Source organism: Castanea sativa, chromosome 12 (genome assembly GCF_040712315.1).
Source record: "Castanea sativa cultivar Marrone di Chiusa Pesio chromosome 12, ASM4071231v1".
Classification (NCBI taxonomy): Eukaryota; Viridiplantae; Streptophyta; class Magnoliopsida; order Fagales; family Fagaceae; genus Castanea; species Castanea sativa.
The window spans coordinates 661,244-675,371 of record NC_134024.1 but is presented as its reverse complement, the minus strand read 5'-3'; the positions used below and the strand labels follow the sequence as shown (position 1 = coordinate 675,371).

Genomic DNA, 14,128 nt, shown 5'->3' with positions numbered 1-14,128 from the left:
CATAGGGACTAAATGTGACCACTTTAACTTTGTTAGGAACTAAAATAGATCACTTAAAGTTTTTGAAGGACTCAAAAACTATCACTTAAGTTTATCAGCGACTAATAGTTATCACAACTTTAGGGACTAAAATGACCCATGAGTTAAAGTTTAGAGACCAACAATTTATTTTGGTCAATTTTTTAAAATAATAATAATAATAACAATAAAAGGAAATAAAATGTTTCTCTCAAGAAATATCATTTTGTACAATCAGAAAGAAAAATGAGGGACTCTCCTCCAACTACATCCTTGCCTCTTCAGTCTCTTTAGCAACCTTAACTAAAGACTGGGCATCAACAAAAAAAAAAAAAAAAAAACAATAAAGTTTAGGCCCTATTTGGTACATGATCTTAAACCCATGATTTCATTTTTTAAACAACATTACACATATTTCCACACACTTTTGTACCCACACCTATTTCCAAAAAAATTAAAAACTGTTGTTTAAATACATGTACCAATACAAACCCTTAAATTCTCAAATAATTTCAAAACAATGTCAATGTAAAAAAATTAATATAAATATTTTGCAAATTTTGCGACACATCAAAAGTGCGGCCGCCCAGTGGGACATTTTATAGAAGATGTTCTTAGCTTACAATGCTTTCTACCAACTTTTTTTTTTTGACATTTTTTTTACCAACTGGAATACATGATTGTGTCCTGAAGTATTTAACAAATCTGCATTCTAATCCTTAATAGAATGATCACTACATTCTAATCCTCATGTGACCTTCCATCTGAAATGTTAATTTTATGAATAAAAATATGGATGAATTTCAAGCAAATACCGCGGTGTCTTCCATCTCAAATGCTTAAATGGGCATTAGAGTGAGTGGTTTATTTCTTTTGGACAAGTAAAAAGTACCAAGTAATTTGGAGTATAGTCATGTAACATTGCTGCATAATCTGATTAAACAGATTCAAAAAATCAATCATCCAGTCCAAGTGATCAATCCCAAGTCATATTTGAAAAAGCCAAGATCCAATGTCCAATGACAATTACTCACCGATGCCTCCAAAAAAGAAAATATAGGAGATTATTGCTAAATGCCGTCTCTACGTAGACCGTGACAGCTTTCTCAATATAATAAGATAATGGCTATACAAATGTGGAGTAATAATCCAAAACAATTAATGTCTCAGCAATAATTAAAAATAAAAAAGCAGACAAATTGTGAAGGTGAAAGCAAAATTCATAGATCGAGGGGTGGAGATAGATTCTTATGTCAGGGGAAGACAACAATCCATTTGAAAATGAAATAAAGCCGTCCACTAATGGATACTATGATTTCACCTATACAATGGATACTATATCGTCCATTGAATGGACCGTCCGCTAATGGATACTATATCATTCAAACGACCAACGTAGTGATAAAGCTAGCAATCACCTTTTCTGTTTTTCACTAGTACTCCCCCCAAAAAATAAATAAATAAATAAAAAACCCCGGTCAATGATGACTACAGCTCATCTTCTAAAATTTCTGAAAATATGTCTTGGATGTTAAAAGTTGTTAACTGAGGAAGTCTTACCTGACTCGAAGTAAAATAAGCTACACCAGTTTTGAGAAAGTGAATAGCTTCGTCCATTATTTTTTCTCCAATAAGTCATAGCATCCACTCTATTTCTCTTCATTTCAGCTGTCCATATCCTTAAGTGTGTTTAGTTGGGCTGAAAACAAAGAGAATGAAAAATAGAGAGGGGAAAATATGGTAGAAAATGACATTATCCACTGTTTGGTTAAAAGGGGGAGGGGGAGAATAAAGTGGTGGGGCCCACAAGTTTTCTCTCCTCCCCCTTCAAAATACAATCTCTCCAAATTGGAGAGAAAATTGAAGTGAAAATTGGTGTGAAAAGTTTTTTTTTTTTTTGACAAAACTGCACCCACTTTCTCAGTTTTTTTTTTTTTTTTTTTTTTCTCTTAATTTTTATTTTTATTATTTTTTAAGACAACACTTTTAGATGATTTTTTATGCTATTTTTTTGAAATGTCTACTTTCATCTATACACAATTTTTAAAAAAAAATTATAATGTATTACTTTCTCTTTTATTTAAGAGGGACATAATAGTAAATTTATATAAATCTTATTTTCAACCAAACTAAAATTTTTTTCATCCCTCCACTTTTCCACCCTCTCAACCAAATACAACTGAGGAAAACTAAAAACTTTTCTATCCTCCCACTTTTCCATCCTCATTCTATTTTTTATCCTCCCACTTTTCCATCCTCCCAACCAAACAGACCCTATGAGTGTTTAGCTTTCCGGTATATTGAAAAAAGTTGTTTCAGTAGAAGCCTACTCATTCTCTGTTTTGCTGAGAAGAAAGAAAAGGCTACTCATTCTCATCAAGTGGAGAAAAGCCTTCTTTGTATTATTTCTCATTTGCAATCCTCCCTATCTGTATTTCTTTATCACCTTCAATTGTAAACTCCTCTTGTAAGCTCTCGTAGTCTACAAGTTTCTTGAAGAATATATTCAACTGTAATTTTCAAGTAAGTTTATGTTTTAAAATATTTCACCACTTTATTTTGCCTATTTTTAGTATTTAAAAGCATCAATTAGCATTTGTTTCCAAGTTTGATAATTTGTTCTTTTGGATCTCCTAGGTTCCTACAGCTATCTTCAAATTGAATATCAGGTGGTGCAGGTCTTGGGGACCGACTTCGAGTAGTGGAGGTTGGCATTGAAAACTTTTCTTTATTATTTTATAAATTTGAAGATTGTAAATTTCTGTTCAAATCTACTTATGTCTATGTCATATATTTATTCTTTATTAATTATTGAGACCACACCTCATGAGGTTGAGGTTGAGATTAGTTTGAATTTTTAAATGTTCTGTTATTTAATCAATTAGTTTGTCCTTTTAGTGTGGGGGTATTTCATTAGGAATAAATAAAGGGTTTTTTAACTTTTCACTTGGTGGAATCACTTCATTTTATGTACTTCCATTTTCTATTCTCTCTCATTGGTCACCTACTATATTGATTTAAATTGCAAATTGCAATGCTTTTATTATTAATGAAACATATCGTTTGAAAACAATAAAAAAGGTCAAATTGTTTGATCAATTAACGATAAAGAGGAATAAAAATCCTCAATAACGCTTTGAGTGTTTCTATTTTATGTTCTACCAATTACACTATCACACATTTCCCCCCCTCTCATTTACAAGTAACCAAAATATATTGTTTTAAAAATAAAAAATCAAATACGTCACATATTATAAATGATGGAGTATAAAATGAAACACGAGAGTAAAAATGAAATTTTACATGAGATTTTTTATTAGGAAGGAGAAGATTGAAAGCAATTAAAATAAATTGGTCCCTTAAGGAAACTGGATTCTATCGTTTCTTAATATAGAAATAATATATCAAGGAAAATCTATATCTATATTTATATCTAAAAGCTAAAGGGTAGCATTTATTGTTGCTATGCTCATGTTGTGCCATCTCATCCCCCATGTCATTAGTCATATAATTATTCTTTTTCTTATTTATTTTTTATTCCTAAATTTTGTTGACAATAATAAATATATAAATAGATTGACTTTACACATTCATCTCTGGTGTTTTTAATTTTCATATAACTTTGTCTTTACATATTCATCTTTTTTAATTTAGAAGTATATTACGACAAAATAAAATCAATGAATAATCAAAAACCAAAAACAATGTATATACATATGACATATCTATCTATACTAAATAAAATATGGAAGTTTTGTAATAAATTTTACAAATATCTTTTTGCACCACGTCATTAACATCATTTCTTATTTTTATTTTTTGCAATTTTTACTTTGTTCAACATTTCATCTTCTTCAACTATTGTCTTCTTACCATCGCTCCCCCTTAGTGTGGTGGTCACTCTACAAGTATAAATGCTTGTGGGGTGTGGGGGGCAAAGGCCGGGGTTCGGGGGGCAAAGGCCGGGGTTCAAGTCTCCAGCAAGGAGCTTCACACACATATACACTTAGATTAAGCTAGAGTAGAAATTCTATTTTGTATTAAAAAAAAAAAAAAACTATTGTCTTAGTTCAATCTTTTATCTCCTCAAATCATTATCTTTTTAAAATTTTCATTTGATTCATTTATAAAATTTTAATTTTTCTCCATCTTAAATTCTACCGTTTCTAAATTTTTTCAATCATTGTCTTTTTAAATTTCCAACCTTTCATCTACTTCAACTATTCCTATTCCATCTTAATTTTCTTATAAATTTCTTTTTACTTCATTTCCACCTCTCTCCCCTATGCCTTCCAAGATGTTCATGGCAAAAAAGGTCAATACTATATACATATAACATATCTATCTATACTAAATATAATATGGAAGCTTTGCAATAAATTTTACAAATATCTTTTTGCACCACGTCATTATCATCATTTCTTATTTTTATTTTTTGCAATTTTTACTTTATTCAACATTTCATCTTCTTCAACTATTGTCTTCTTAGTTCAATCTTTATCTCCTCTCAAATCATTATCTTTTTAAAATTTTCATTTGATTCCTTTATAAAATTTTAAATTTTCTCCATCTTCTTAAATTCTACTGTTTCGAAATTTTTTCAATCATTGTCTTTTTAAATTTCCAACCTTTCATCTACTTCAACTATTCCTATTTCATCTTAATTTTCTTATAAATTTCTTTTTACTTTGTTTCCACCTCTCTCCCCTATGCCTTCCAAGATGTTCATGGCATAAAAGGTCAATACTCTCTCTCTCTCTCTCTCTCTCTCTCTTCAATTTTTTTTCTCTTTTGGTGGAGTCTTTTATTGTTTCAATCATTTTTTTTCCCGCTAATGGTGTTTTTGTTATTATTGATTTAATTGTCACATTATATTTGTTTCTCTATTTGGCAAATTTGTATAGAATTTTATGCATATTTGTGTATTTTGGTATTCCAACTCCCGTTCACAAGTTCTTTTCTTTGTCCCATTGGTTTGATTTGATTTGTGTTAATATTGTTTTGTAAGTTAAAATTTGATTTTTTTTTTTTAGTAATCCATTTAGATGTTAAACTATGAGATTTTACTAAGTTTTTTATTTTTATTTTTTTTAATCCTTTTGGGTAAACAAATTGTAGTGTTTGTAGAAAAAGTACTCTTCATAGTTGTATTAGAGTACCCTATATTGTCACTTATTTAGATAAAAACAAAGACTAGTCAAACAAAAATGATGGGATGAGTGACATATTTTAGCTATTGCAATTGTATTTTCATTATTGTTGTTGTTGTTGTTATATAAGGATGCACATTGAAACTTTTTTTTTTTTTTTTGGAGAAAAAGGAAATTTGTACGATCTTTATTAAAGAAATCTTAAGGAATTACATCAACATGAGCTAGAAAAGAAATGCCTGGTGGAACACATTCCATCCACACAAAAAGGGGAAAAGAATTCTTAGCTCTCCTAGTTGAGGCATGGGCAACCCCATTACCTTGCCGTCTAACATGAGAGAGAGCAGGTTTGTAGCAAAACCATTATAGACTTACAGTCTTTTACTATGTGACCAAAACTAGAGCGATCAGAAAAATCGCTTGCTAAAGCTTTAAACACAATTTTTGAATCTCCTTCAATAATACACTAATGAAAATTTTGTAGGAGATTTTGCTAATAATTTTTTATTTGATATCTTTTTGGGTGGACAATTTTGTAGTTACTGCAAAGAAAATAATCTCAATAGATTATCTACTACAATTTTTTATTTTTTCTAATCGGTCCAATTAATCATTGTTAAGCAATCATAATATATGATTTTATGAATATTAGAAAATAATTAGATATTCCTGTGCATCGTGCGGGGTTGTGACTAGTTGAATGTAAATTGTAAAGCATCTCTTAAAAATGGAAAATCAAAAAAATATATTAAACTTCATCTTTTATTAATGATTTAATTGTCGTGTGAACAAGTCTAATATGCAAAAATTTATATTTTTGTCGATGCCTTTTATTCTCTTTACCTAAGAATAAATGTGATTATTATAAAGTAATAATTTGTTTAATAGTTCTAATTGTGTAATTAGGTAAGAATGATATTTTAGAAAGATTCAAATTTAATTTTTTTGAAAGAAATAAAAAATTTTCAAAATTGTCCATAAACTATATAACTTTCTAATTATTTTATCAAATTATTATTGGTTATTTCATTTTATTCCTTAAATCTTTTTTTTCCTTTTAATGAGAATCTTAGTCCTTAGATCTTTATAAACATTTATTGGTACCCTCGTCTTCCCTTACTATTATTATGCAATTAAAAAAAGACAAATTTTGACTACAAATTTAGTTGTAGCCTAAAGCTACAACTCCCATAAAAAAAATAAATAAATAACATTACTTTATAATTTAAGATTTTTACCATTGAATTACATGCTTTTTATGTTGTTAACACATATAACAAATTTCATGTTAATCGAATGTTATTTACTATTCAACTTATAAAATTATTTTTATACATAATTTTAGACTACAAAAACTTAAAATTTAAACATTTAATTGATGACACAACTATTAATTTTTTATTTTCTTAAATTTTTGCAAGCATGAAGGATATAAGAAGAAAATATAATCCAATGGTGGATTTGTTAAAATTCACATTCAATAAAAAGATATTGAGTAGAATTGTAGTTTTAGGCTACAATCAAGTTTGTAGCCAAATTACTCTAAAAAAAAAAAGTTTGTAGCCAAATTTTGTCCAAAAAAAAATATAATCTAATGGGGGATTTGTTATAATTTGTATCCAATAAAAAGATATTGAGTATGTGAATTTTAACAAATCCACCATTAGATTACATTTCTTCTTATATCCTCCATGCTTGCAAAATTTTAAGAAAATAAAAAAAATAATAGTTATGTCATCAATTAAATGTTTAAATTTCAAGTTTTTGTAGTCTAAAATTATACATAAAAATAATTTTATGATAAGTTGAATAGTAAATAACATCAGTTGAATAATTTTTTTTTTTTTTGGTGAGGGAAGACTGTGCAAAGAATGGAAGAGAAAATGATAAATTTATTGTAAAATAGTGTGAATAAGAAGAGACAAAATAAGGGAAGACGAAGGGAAAGATAAAGTGATATTAAAATAAAAGATAGTAGGGAGATGAAGAGGAAAGGGAGGGAGAAAGGTTGGAGAAAATGTAAATATTTAAAGTATAAGTAAATGTTAAAAAATATTATAGAAAAATTGGAAAGAAATAGAATAATGATGTAGACGCTGATGTGGCTCAACTGGAGCGTAATAATAATAAATGCTGCACTTCAGCTTTTTTTTTTCTTTTTTTTGAATATTGCACTTCAGCTTTTACATATATATATATATATATATATATATATATATATATATATATATATATATATATATATATATAATATAGATTACAAACACATAAGAGATAGTTTAAATATCATATTACAATTTGCCTTTATCTCTATCTGAATGATGAGCCTTATAATAATCATGATGGTGTGCTGCATTATCCTTATCATCCCCCTGCAAGTGAAACGGCAGTAATAGAACGTTGAGCTTGGTTCGTAGTATATGAAACCTGGTGGAGACAAGAGGTTTAGTCAGAATGTCTGCAATTTGATCCTTGCTTGATAGAAATTGCATTTGTAGAAACCCATTTCGAACTTGTTCTCTTACAAAGTGAAAATCAATTTTGAAGTGCTTTGTTCGTGCATGAAAGATAGGGTTCGCAGTCAATTAGGTAGCACCCACATTGTCAAACCACAACACTAGCCCAATCTGTGTTAGAGTATACCAACAATTGAGTGGAGGAACTAGGTCGAAGATAAAGACCATAGTTAATGGTGTCTTTGAGGTATCAGAGTATACGTTTGACTGCACTCCAGTAAATATCAATGGGACCATGCATGAATTGGCATACTTTGTGGTCAAGTGATTTGTAGAGCCAGTGTCGGGGTACCAATTCATATCAGCAGCATTTTGAGGAGCTGTAAAGTAAGCTCCTCAAAATGACCTGTTTTGCCGCATAATTGACAAGTTGGACGAGGGCCAAAGGAGAAAGATGAGCCACGACCACAACCGCGGCTTCTGCCTCGACCTGAAATGGTTGCTGAGATCTCTGTCGAATGGAGTTGCGACCATTATTACAGCCGCAAGAATGGTCCTTGTGAGTGGCCATGTTGGCTGAGCACACTATAGATTGAACAGTATTAGTGTGTCACTCAAGACGAAGTTCAAAACCAAGTAGGCGACTGTAAATGTCTTCCAAGGTTAGGGGATCCACGTTAGTTGAGATAGAGGCCATGAATGGATCATAGGAAAAGTCAAGACCATTGAGCAGGGAGGAGGCTATCTCATAGGCTAGAAGTGGCTGTCCAAATGTAGCAAGGGTATCAGAAAGTGTCTTGACCTTTTGAAAATACTTCGTGACAGAGGATTTACCTTTTGTGATGGAAGACAATTGGGAGCGCAGATGCATCGTTCGTGTAGTAGATGTGAATGAGAACATTCTCTCTAATCTGGACCAAACCTTTTAAGAGGTGGTGCAGTTGATAACTTGACTTAAAATGCCTTCAGACAGAGAAGACATTAGAATGCTAAGGATGGCCTAATCCTTTTGAAACCATTGACTATAAGCTGGATTCTCAATCTGCACTGGAGTAGTGGAAGATGGTGCAGTTATAGTAATGAATTTTGAGGGAGCAATAATGGTGCCATCAACATGGCCAAAAATAGTTGCTGACCACGTAGATAAGGAGTAACTTCGGCACGCCAGAGAAGATAATTATCTTTGGTGAGTTTGACAATGACCAAGGATTGAAAGTTGACAGGAGAAAAATTGGGAGTAGCAAGAGTGGCTGATAGTGATGTAGAAAAGGAAAGGGAAGAAGAGGAGTAGTGGGCCATGATGACAGGCATGAGTCTTTGTAAGGCTCTGATACCATAAAACAGTTTATAAACAAAGAGTAAATGAAGTTAATGTAATATATATAGAATGGTTTGTTACAATTAATAATTACAAACACATAAGAGATAGTTTACATAACAGATTACAATTTGCATTTACCTCTATCTGAATGATGAGCCTTATCATTATCATGATGGTGTGCTGCATTATCCATATCAATAAGTAAGCATGCCCAACAATGCTTGCTATTGCTTGATTGCTTGGAGTTTGATTTAGTTTCCATCATGGCATAAACACATCAAGTTTCTTGAAATAGAATGAATTAGCTTCTGGGTCCTCTCTCAAAATACTGTGTTTTATATGTATTTTGGTGTGTGCATGTATGAATGTGCGTTTGTAGGCGTGTTCTATATGTGGGCAATGCCTGCCATATGAGCCAGGAAAATCCTTTATGAATGATGTGTGATTGGGAGAGGTACAAGATGGTGACTTATGTAACCCCAACTTTTTTTGGATTTTTCATTATGTGTCCTTCATGCATGTCAATAATCCAAATCTTTGATAATTTTCAATTGTATGTACAGAGGTTTCTTAGTTTTGGTTTGGTTACGATGTCTTATTCGTGATTTGGAAATGATTTTGTCTGTTTTAATAAGCCACATGTTAGCCCATATTATTTATATATATATAAGTTTTACTAAAAAGTTTATATATGTCTGTGAAATGCTAGATATATACATTGTTAGTCCACTTTGTAATAGCATAATTTTTTATGAGTTGAACCTTGACAAAATGCACCATATCTCTGTTTTTTTGTTTTACTAGTGGCAGAATCATGCTGAAGATTATGGGTTTGCGGTTTGCCTTGTTTGCTTCAAAAGGATCTTGTTTTATTTGGAGCTCCAAATCTAAGTATCGTTTGGATATTCTGTTTATTGTTCAATAAAATAATACTAAAGACTTTCTTTCTAAATTGTTTGTAATAAATTTAAAAGTTTGAACTCCAAGATACCTTAGTGGCAAAGTTGTTAGAAGATTGTTACTGGTTCAATGGTGGATTTTGCTCATCTTCTGTGTGTTGTATATAATTTAGCTTGGGCAAACGATTAGCATCCCTATTAATTGTTGAGAAATGATATGTCCACAACATTTTTACAACAAATTCTAATTGGCAAGTTGTTACTGGTTGTTATTGTTGGGACAAAAAAGTAATCTTAGTGTTAGATTCAAATTTGAACCTATAACAACTAACCACCTATGATTTGTTGTAAAATTGTTGTAAAAATGTTGTGTACGTAGCACCTCTCTTAATTGTTTTCTATTGTTCTAGTGAGTTTTGTAGTTCTTCTGTTCATTTTTCTTTGATGTGTATAGATTAAATCCACCAACTCTATGAACCTGATCCAACCCAACATAAACCAACGCCTAGGATTGGTATTTTATGGGTTGAAGGGTTGGGTTGGGCTTTTTAGTTTAGAAACTTGGGTTGGATCAGCTTTGAGTTGGCAAAAATTTAGACCAAGTAAATCCAATCCATGCTCTTACTCAATAGTTTATATATATATATATATATAGAGTTTAAATTTGTTATTTTAAATTATTTTGATATTTGTTACTAGTTTAGATGAAATTGTAATTCTTTATTTGAAAGTGGGCTTAAATTGTAGAATGAAAACCAAATTTTTTTACTCGGCCCAGCAAAATTATTTCAACCCAATGACATGACCCAACCCATCGTGTTTCCTACCGATCAAACTGGGTCGTCTTTTTAATATAATAATGAACCCACGAATTGAATAAAAGTTTGAGGAACCCAAGCCATTAAGGGATTATGTGCTGCCACTGCTTATGCTTCAAAGTATTATATCTCATTACTATATTACACTCTTGTAGTCTTCTAGATGTACTCCTATCCTCATATAAACTTCCATACTGAGATTAAATTATGGGGAAAAGAAGTTTGAGTGGATATGTTAATGGCAATGACTTCCTTGACAAATTCAACGAGGAAGGTAGCTTCTCAATTCTATCTGTTCTTCATCTTCCTTTTATCTTTATATGAATGGTCATTGCATTGATTTTATATTGTATCCTTAAAAGAAAAAGAAAATTGCTTAACATGCTTGATTTATATTTTATTATTAATCCACTTTGAAATGGTTTATGGTTTTGGAACTAATGCATTCTGACATGATGAATTAGTAATATTTTCTAATGATTAATTTGACTTTACTGAATCTTTGTTTTTTGGTTTTAACCGTGGTAGAATCAGGCCCACTAATGCTTTCAACTGCTAGATTTATTGTAGTTTGTTTGAGCTACCATCTTGGCATAAGCACTTCAATTTCCTTGAAATAGATCAAATTAGTTTTTGGGTCTGACTCATAATGCTGTGTTTATATATGTATTTAGGTGTGCATGCATGATTGCTAGTGTGTTTGTGAGTGTGTTCTGTATGTGGGTATGTCAAGCCCACCGTATATTCGAGGAAAGTTTTCTGTGGAGGTTGTCTGATTGGAAGATACAAGATGGGTGACTTATGTACCACAAGAATTTAATTTTTTGGCTTTTTCATTATGTCTTTCATGCGTGTCAATTATTTTTAAGCTTGAAATATTTAATTGTATGAACAACGGTTTCTTAGATTTGGTTGGGTTATGATATCTATTTTTGGTCTGTGGAACATGTATTTGTTTTAATAAACCCTGTGTTAGCCCATGATTTGTTTATATATATATATATTCGTGTTTCTAAGTGCTTTTTAACTTCTTGTATCTGAGAACTAGTCATAATGAGAAACTTTGATTAATAGTAGGGTTTTTGTTTTTTTTTTCCAGACAATTTATTGATGAATAAACACATTACAAACAAAGAGCAAAAGCTCACAGCTAGCAGACTACAACCACTCTTATATGCACAAAAAGTCCTTCATAGACCACCTAACTGAGATTGCTAGCTTACAAATCAACAAGACTAACAATTTGACACCAAAACTATCAAAGCCTGGCTATAAACAGGTATAGTTTCTTGGATCTGCCAATAACAGTTCCACCGGATTGGAAATATCTTAGGGCCTAATTAACACCAACTGCTTCAACACAGAGCAGTACCTGAGGCAATCCATCAACATATTAGGCAATTGTCAACATCAACCATCTTTGACCATTCTTGAGCAGGATATATTCCTTCATGCCCCAGTTACAGGATAATACTCGATCTTAGATGGACTCACAGTTGGAACCTTTGCTTTCAGCTCTGGATTTGACATCCTTGTTAGTTGTTAACAGATTTGACTATTTGCCCTTCTGTTCTAATAGCTTTTTTCTTTTTACATTGATAATAGGATGTTCGATTGCTTAGTGCTCACATTTTTTGTGTTACACACTGTGGCTATAGATTTATTGTCTAATTTTAGATAGACTATTAGACTGTCTTCTGTACTTGCATATCAGCTTGGTACATGCTGCCTGCATTTTATCATTGAGGCCCTTGTACGTCTGCTATCCATTTGATATGCAATGTATAAGATCAGAAATAAATTTCTTGATTTATACAGGTATATCTCTCATATTAAAGCTGAGACATGATTGTTTTGAGTAGCATATGCACTAGTGCCATGTTTCTAGGAAGTATTGAACCTTCATTTTGCATCCTCTTAACCTTAATACCCAGTAGGCGCACAGACGATTGGCCAAAAGATGTGCTAACCCCCTCCATTTCTGTAGCAGCACATGAAAGTGTTTGTGTCAAGTTAAGAAAAAAGGTTCCCAGTTTCTGCAATACACATTATGCTCTTTAGTTTGCAATTCATATATAAATGAGATGTGATTAAGGTTTATTTATTTTTGGATAAGTATAATCAGAGTTTTATTTCTTTTAACTTTATAAATGCATCTTTGGCCCTTAACGTATGGTTCTTGAGTCTTAGTTAAAAATCTTTGACCTACAAATAAATTCAAAATAAGATTTCCAGTCCCTACCAACCACCACCCCCCCCGTTTTCCAATTATTCTTTTGCATAGAAAGTTCTTGCTTTAAACTGTATTTTCACTGCATCCTCATGTTAGGTTGTCTTTAACCTCATGAAGAGAAATTAGTGCTCAACAATTTTGTGTCTGTCTTCTTTTATGTGATTGGGAACGTAACGTGATAATTTTTGTTACCTAAGTTAGCTATATCTATCTGAATTTGGGATCGTACTCATAGTCATGACTCATAAGTTACTCTTTTTCTATTCACTGTTGCATGTCCATACACAAATACAGTAGCCACTTTGTGTAGTTTTTCTCCTTTATCATTTTTTATCATCTTTTAGTCATTTTGAAAGAAAGAAGTAAGAAATCTTTTGTCGTTGCTTACAAACATGCTTGCATTTTTGTTTTCCTCAAAATGTAGTTATGGTTATTTTTGTTCAAGTTTTGCAAATAAATACTGTTTAATGTTGCACTGCAGTGTGAGAGAAGAAAGTTCATATATTTCTTTACTTGCTGCTCAGAAAGCATCTTCAATTGCAAACTTAATGAGAAGATTCCATGGGAACCTCTAAGGGTCCAAGGCTTTCTGGGATGCAGAAGCAATTACTAAGTCTATATAGAGGGTTTTTGTGAGTAGTTTATTCCAAATCTGCTGAAGATCGACATAAGATTGCTTCCATTGTGTCAGCTGGGTTCTGCAATAATTCTAAGCAAGTAGATTGGAAAATTTTCCTCTACATTGAGTACTTACTTTGCTGTGGTAAGAAACAGTTGGATCAGCTCAAGAGCCCTGATACTATTGGGTTGTCGTTAAATGTCTGTGTCTCTGAAACCATAAATCCAAAACCTTGAACCAAGACATTTGTTTAATTCTTATTCTGTTTTGAAGCTGAAAATTTTTTTATTCACTAGTTAAATGATTATTTTATGAAAAGGATATCTTGGTCCCAAATTCTTAGTATTAGTAAATTAAGACATGGTATACTGCTTTGAAAGTTGGAAATCTTCCCAACTATTGATTATTCCATCCTCTTCAAGGGCAGCATATATTGATGAATCTTATTCTTAAGTTATTTATCATATGGTTTACTGTTTTGGAAATGGTAAATCTTGCCAATTATTGCTTGTTCAAGATCTTAAACATATGATTACTTTCAGGCTTAGACGTCCAACTCTTATCCTTTGTGTTGTTTATGATATGATGAACATTTTGCCATGTTTTAAAACATT

General features: G+C 31.4%; 1 long non-coding RNA gene across 1 annotated transcript; it reads left to right on the top strand.

Annotated features, from left to right (window-relative positions):
- Positions 1-10,745: 10,745 nt before the first annotated feature.
- LOC142621318 (uncharacterized) lies at positions 10,746-13,850 on the top strand. Its single transcript, XR_012841753.1, has 2 exons — positions 10,746-10,936; positions 13,377-13,850. It is a non-coding gene; the product is annotated as an uncharacterized LOC142621318 (long non-coding RNA).
- The last annotated feature ends 278 nt before the right edge of the window (positions 13,851-14,128 follow it).